The 5,583-nt window shown below is 42.7% G+C and overlaps 1 protein-coding gene across 3 annotated transcripts in view; it reads right to left on the bottom strand.

Moving 5' to 3' along the window:
* R3HDM2 (R3H domain containing 2) overlaps nucleotides 1–3,940 on the bottom strand; it is a 148,119-nt gene extending 144,179 nt beyond the window's left edge. The window contains exon 1 of one of the 3 annotated variants that reach the window (XM_024736525.1): nucleotides 3,917–3,940. The gene's annotated coding sequence lies outside the window, so the exon portion shown is untranslated. The remainder of the gene's footprint in view (nucleotides 1–3,916) is intronic. The other 2 variants (XM_024736526.1, XM_024736507.1) reach the window with 2 other exon arrangements.
* Between the last annotated feature and the right edge of the window lie 1,643 nt (nucleotides 3,941–5,583).

The raw sequence follows: 5,583 nt of genomic DNA, 5'->3' as shown, positions 1-5,583 counted from the left end.
AAAAAAAAAAAAAAAAAAAAAAAAGAAAAGCAAAAAGAACACCTGGATTTAGGAAACATCCCAGAATCTTTCCTTTCATACTGCCTAAGTAAAAATGATGAAACCACTGCAGATTATTGTAATTAGGGCTTCCAACACCAATTTTAAGTGTTAGAGAAAATAGATACACACTAAGGAAATCTAAGGGAACTCAAAGAGGAGTCAAAACAGATCAAGGTTAAGAAATCTTTCCTATCTATATCTGTTTTCAGAAATAAACTCAAACTTAAGAAGGAATGGACAGAGTAACTTTATTGGAGAGATGGAACAAGTGCTACACTGCTAAAGTGACAATCATGGTAAGAACAAAAGGTAACCACTAAAAGACAATTAAGTGGCATATTTTCTACAGACAGTGAAAAGGATACAGCTGGAGGAAAATACTAAAGCCACTGTGTATGAAGAATATCTCTAAAATTAGACCCACCAACTGTATTCATGCACACATATTCAAGCCATGAGTCCACTTATTTTTCCTACTTGTAAGTTGGCAGCACATTCCACAGAGGGACACTCAGAGTCCTTTATCCCATCTTACAAGTAGGCATAGGGAAACAAAACAAAACAAAACACACACAGACAACTACACACACACAATTTCACAAAATTCTCTCCTCTGTACTTCCTGGGACCATGTAACAAAAATGCAACACTTTTTATCCCTTCCTCAAAATCTGCTTTTTCCTGAAAGCTTTCCTTGAGTTCATGAAGAGAGGAATAAGCAATGCATCATTCAGAAACCATTACCTGTACTGAAACATTGTCAGTACTCAGTACAGTATTTATCTCTAAGAGGTGAGAACATGGCATAGAGATGTTTGAATGTCTCTGGGTCCTGAGAAAGACTTCCTAGAAACTTTGTGAAAGGATTTTAAAAGAGACAAGAGAAATGAGGTAGAAGCCTTATTAATGTGCCAAAATTATGTCAGAAATTATTCACAAAACGAGAATATACCTTTTTACAATAATAATAACAGAACCAGATCCAGTCCGATAGATACAAGTGCCCCAATTCTCCCACTCCCACTTCCCACTCAAACCATTCTCTCATGGGCCTGGAAGCTTTCAATGTCCTGGCAAAAGTTTAAACAAAAACCTAGCTTTGCAACCAGCATTCCTACAAAGTGTTAAAAGCACTACCTCGCCCGCTTTGCCTTCCTAAGCTGGAACAGTTGCCAGGACTGCCCCAAAGAGAAATCTCATCCAGGCCACTCTAGCCAGAAGATCAATGAAGGTAACAAATATACCAATCAAGAAATGAGAAAGGAAAAAATAAATGAGGGATAAACCACACAACTCAGGAGCCCTGCTCCTTTTACCCTCAGACTTAATATAATTTACTTGCTAAAAACAACCCCACAAATGGATTTGTAGAAAAAAGGATAAGATGTTCCCCAAAACCGAACACTCCACCATTGTTAAAGAAAGCTATTCTTACAAGTTTTCAAGCTCAACTGTCTCCACGTGAATGGGGGAAAAAATCTAACCCATACAGCCCAGACCATAAATATTAACATCTTCAGTGTACTAAAAAATTCAAAGTGGAACCTGCCTACTCAGTTCTCTGGGGCCAAAGAGGTAAGGATGGTGATGTTTGTCTCATCGGGGATGTGAACAAACCTCAAGGCAAGAGCCTGCAACAGTAAAAATTCTAGCCACATGAAATCTGAGATAATCTTCCTCGGAGACCACCAACACCACACTCCATCCCCTCTGCCTTCAAAGTGCTTTCACTCAATGACCTGAAAGCACAAGACTTCTGTCAAAACAGAAACGTGGCAAGAACTGACAAAAAAAAAATCTCAAGTTCTTCCAGTAAATGCCTTACAAAATCCTAGTGGAAATACATGTCTCTCATTTATGGCAATGAGAGAATTCAAGAATAAAACTCGTCTTCTTGGGGACTTCCCTGGTGGTTCAGTGGTAAAGAATCTGCCTTACAACACAGGGGACGCGGGTTTGATCCCTGGTCAGGGAACTAAGATCTCACATGCCACGGGGCAACTAACCCTGTGTGCCACAGCTACCAAGTTCGCACGCCTCAACTAGAGCCCACGCGCTCTGGAAGCTGTGCGCCACAACTACAGAGCCCACGCACCCTGGAGCCCGCACGCCACAACTAGAGAGAAGCCCACACACCACAACCAAGAGCCCGCATACCTCAACAAAGATCCCCCCACCCCGTGCCGCAACTAAGACTCAACACAGCCAAAAATATAAATAAAATAAATAAATCTTTAAAAAAAAAACTCTTCTTTACCTATTCAATCAATAAATTTGTTGAGCACCTACTGCATATCAAGGGCTATACTAAGGGCTGAGGATACGGCAACTAACAAAACAAGACCATCTAAACCTCATGAAACTTACACTCTAATGAGGGAGACTAAATATGTACAGTATGTTATAGGTTGATAAGGGGTAAGGAGGAAAATAAAGCAAAATGGCATAGGAATTTATGTAAGTATATGTGGAGGAATGGCTTTGGAATTTAGATAGCCGAGGAAATGTCACTGTTAGAGTGACATTTGAGTAAAGCCCTGAAGGTGAGGGTAGAAGGCTATGCAGCTTTACACGGAAAAGGTGATCCATGAAGATCCAAGTGCCAGCTGCTGAGGCAGAAGTGTACCTGATGTACTCAAGGAACACAGAGGAGACCAGTGAACATGTCTGCAGCGTGGTGCGGGGGGTGGGGGGGAGGTTGCTACATATCTTGGACTTTAAAGACGACTGTAAAGTCTCTGATTTTTATTCTGATAGAGGAAGGTAACCAACTCCTCTTCAGACTTCTTTCAATTAAAAAAAATCAGGCACCCTATTCTTATATGTGCAAGTTTTAAAGTTTTTGTTTTAAATTGAAGATCTACAGTGTAGATCCTAGAGTGGACGCGAAACTGGAACTTAAACTCTTAAATACAACTTTCGCTGACAGTTATCAGACCTTCAATAAAGATTCTCTGTTCTCTCAACTCTGTGGAGAACTGCAACAGGGAGGAAAAATACAACTAAAAGTGAACTGAATGGACTAACTACTACCACTTTCCACCACTATTTAAGCCGTTTTAGTCTTGATGTCCCAGACTCCAAAAAGGGGGGGAAAATAGGAGAAATAAAACGAGAGGTGAAAAAAAAAAAGCATTAGGAAGAAAGAGGAGCCACAAACAACTGATTCAAGTGCCAATTTGACTATCCAAAAATACAATAAAAAGGCAAGGAATGTGTGACATTCCTGAAGTGGAACCTGTCACCTCCCTCCTCCCGTCTCCATGCTGCCTACCAACACAGGGCTCAGGCTTCTCAATTTTGGTTAAGTCTATTTGAAAAAATACATATAAAAGGACATTCATCCAACTGAGAGCTGAATTTAAATTTTCCCACACCTCTCTTTGATTTAATGAACCTCTGGGACTGTTATTCGATCATTTCTCATCATTATCCAAGAACAATTCACTCTGAGTGAATAAATATTCTGAAGACTTACTAGGCTAATGGTCACAAACGTTGAAATTTTGGGTACCACAGGTAACCGAAATCGAGAAGAGTTTTCAGAGTAACTAGCCTCAAGAGTTAGTTACGAGCTTAGCGTAGGCCCAACTTTTAAGCTCCAGAACCATCTCCCTGTACGTTCCAACTCAAATCACTGTCCCTGTAATGAACTCGGACACCAGCATAATCTGAAACACTCCAACACCTTTCCCTCCCATTTTTCCAAGGCTCAAAGGAAAACGGAGACCCAAGAAACACATGGAGCTAGTCACCCCCGAGCACCACAAGGGCGCAACAGTTTTTAGGTCCCACCGCACAGGCCACAGGTGGCGCCAGCCCCACACCCTCCGCCCCGCGCCCCTCGCTTCTCGCCTGAGCTCCCCGAACACACTTGGGGCGTCTCTGGCCTCGGGGCCGTCCTTCACGGGAAGCTCGGGCCCTGACCCACAGCCCGCGGGTCCGTGAAGTGCCAGCTCGGGGACCCAGACCGGGGGCCTCCGCCCGCCCGGCCGCCACGCCCCCTCCCCATAGGCCGCCCGCGCTGCCCGCCCCCTTGGCCGGGAGTAAAGGGGGGAACCAAACCCGGAAAGGGAGAAAAGGGGGGAGGGGGAAAATCAGAAGGGGAAGAAAGGCCCAGAGTCCGCCCCCCGCTGCGGCCTGCGCGCTACGTCACCACGTCCGGCGTAATCGTCACCGCGTCTTGCGCCCGGAGCGTCCCTGCTTCCTGTGCCTGTCTCCACGCCTGCAGACGCCCCTTGCCTACTCACGCACTTCCCCAGCCCGCACGCACACGCTGTCCTGTCCAACACACGCGCTTTCTCTGTCGCCCCCGCGTTACCTGGGTCTTCAGCCGCCAATACAGATCCACTGCGACCCTCAGGTCACCTGAAGCCCATCAAGCCTGTCAGATTCACCCTTGATTTAAACATAATACTAATAACTGTAATTTAAGTTTACAGAGCACTTTCAAAGTAGCCTTTCACTTAGGACAGTGACTCCTGCTCCCGAAACAGCATATATGCAGTAAATATTTGTGGTATAAATGGATAAAGATCATGTGGTGGGTAAATGTCCATTTTTTCCAGATGTAAAAATTTAATGCTAGATAAAGTAGGTTTAAGTACATCCTATTTAAAATCACTTCTTCCCGCCACCACCCTCTAACCTACAGTTCTCTTTTAAAAAGTCATCTTAAATTTTCAAACTCCCTGACGAAGTGAGAGAGTGGCATGGACATATATACACTACCAAATGTAAAATAGCTAGTGGGAAGCAGCAGCATAGCACAAGGAGATCAGCTCTGTGCTTTGTGACCACCTAGAGGGGTGGGATAGGGAGGGTCGGAGGGAGTCGCAAGAGGGAGGAGATATGGGGATATATGTATATGTATAGCTGATTCACTTTGTTACAAAGCAGAAACTCACACACCATTGTAAAGCAATTATACTCCAATAAAGATGTTTAAAAAAAAAAGAAAAATTTGCAACCTCCCCACACTGACCATTCTAGGCAGAATCAATCTAACTACTAATTACATGTATTTCCATCGTTTCTTGACCAACTCCCTCAAAGAAGCAGTGTATTAAATATTAATACAATGTATTAATACATTGTATTAACTATTTAAGCATTATATATTTACTATGTGACAGGAACTGCAGTAGGAAACAAAAAAATTATAGTATAATGTAAGTGCTATAATAGAGAGGTGTTCAATGTGCTATGGAAACACAAGAAGGAGCAATTAGTTCCTAGATGTAACAGAGATTGAGTAAGCTACAGAGAAGCTAAAGGTGAAATTTCAGTTAACCTTGAAGAATATAAGTAGGAGTTCGTCAGAAAGGCAAGAATGGAGATTCCAGAAAGGTCATAGAGGTAAGAACTTCTCCTTTCCTTCAAGAATCAGCAAGTTCTAGGTTTTCAAGTTGGAGGCAGGAGACAATGACAGCCAGGAGGAAATAATGGCTAATATTTGTGTTATGTATGTATGTATATAGAATATGTAGCATTCTACATCTATTATTTCTGTTTAATCCTCAAAACAATAGGTATTACTGT

This window comes from Neophocaena asiaeorientalis, unplaced genomic scaffold, assembly GCF_003031525.2.
Source record: "Neophocaena asiaeorientalis asiaeorientalis breed wild unplaced genomic scaffold, Neophocaena_asiaeorientalis_V1.1 scaffold134, whole genome shotgun sequence".
NCBI lineage: Eukaryota > Metazoa > Chordata > Mammalia > Artiodactyla > Phocoenidae > Neophocaena > Neophocaena asiaeorientalis.
Note: the sequence above shows the minus strand (reverse complement) of the source record. Positions and strands in the feature narration are given on the sequence as shown.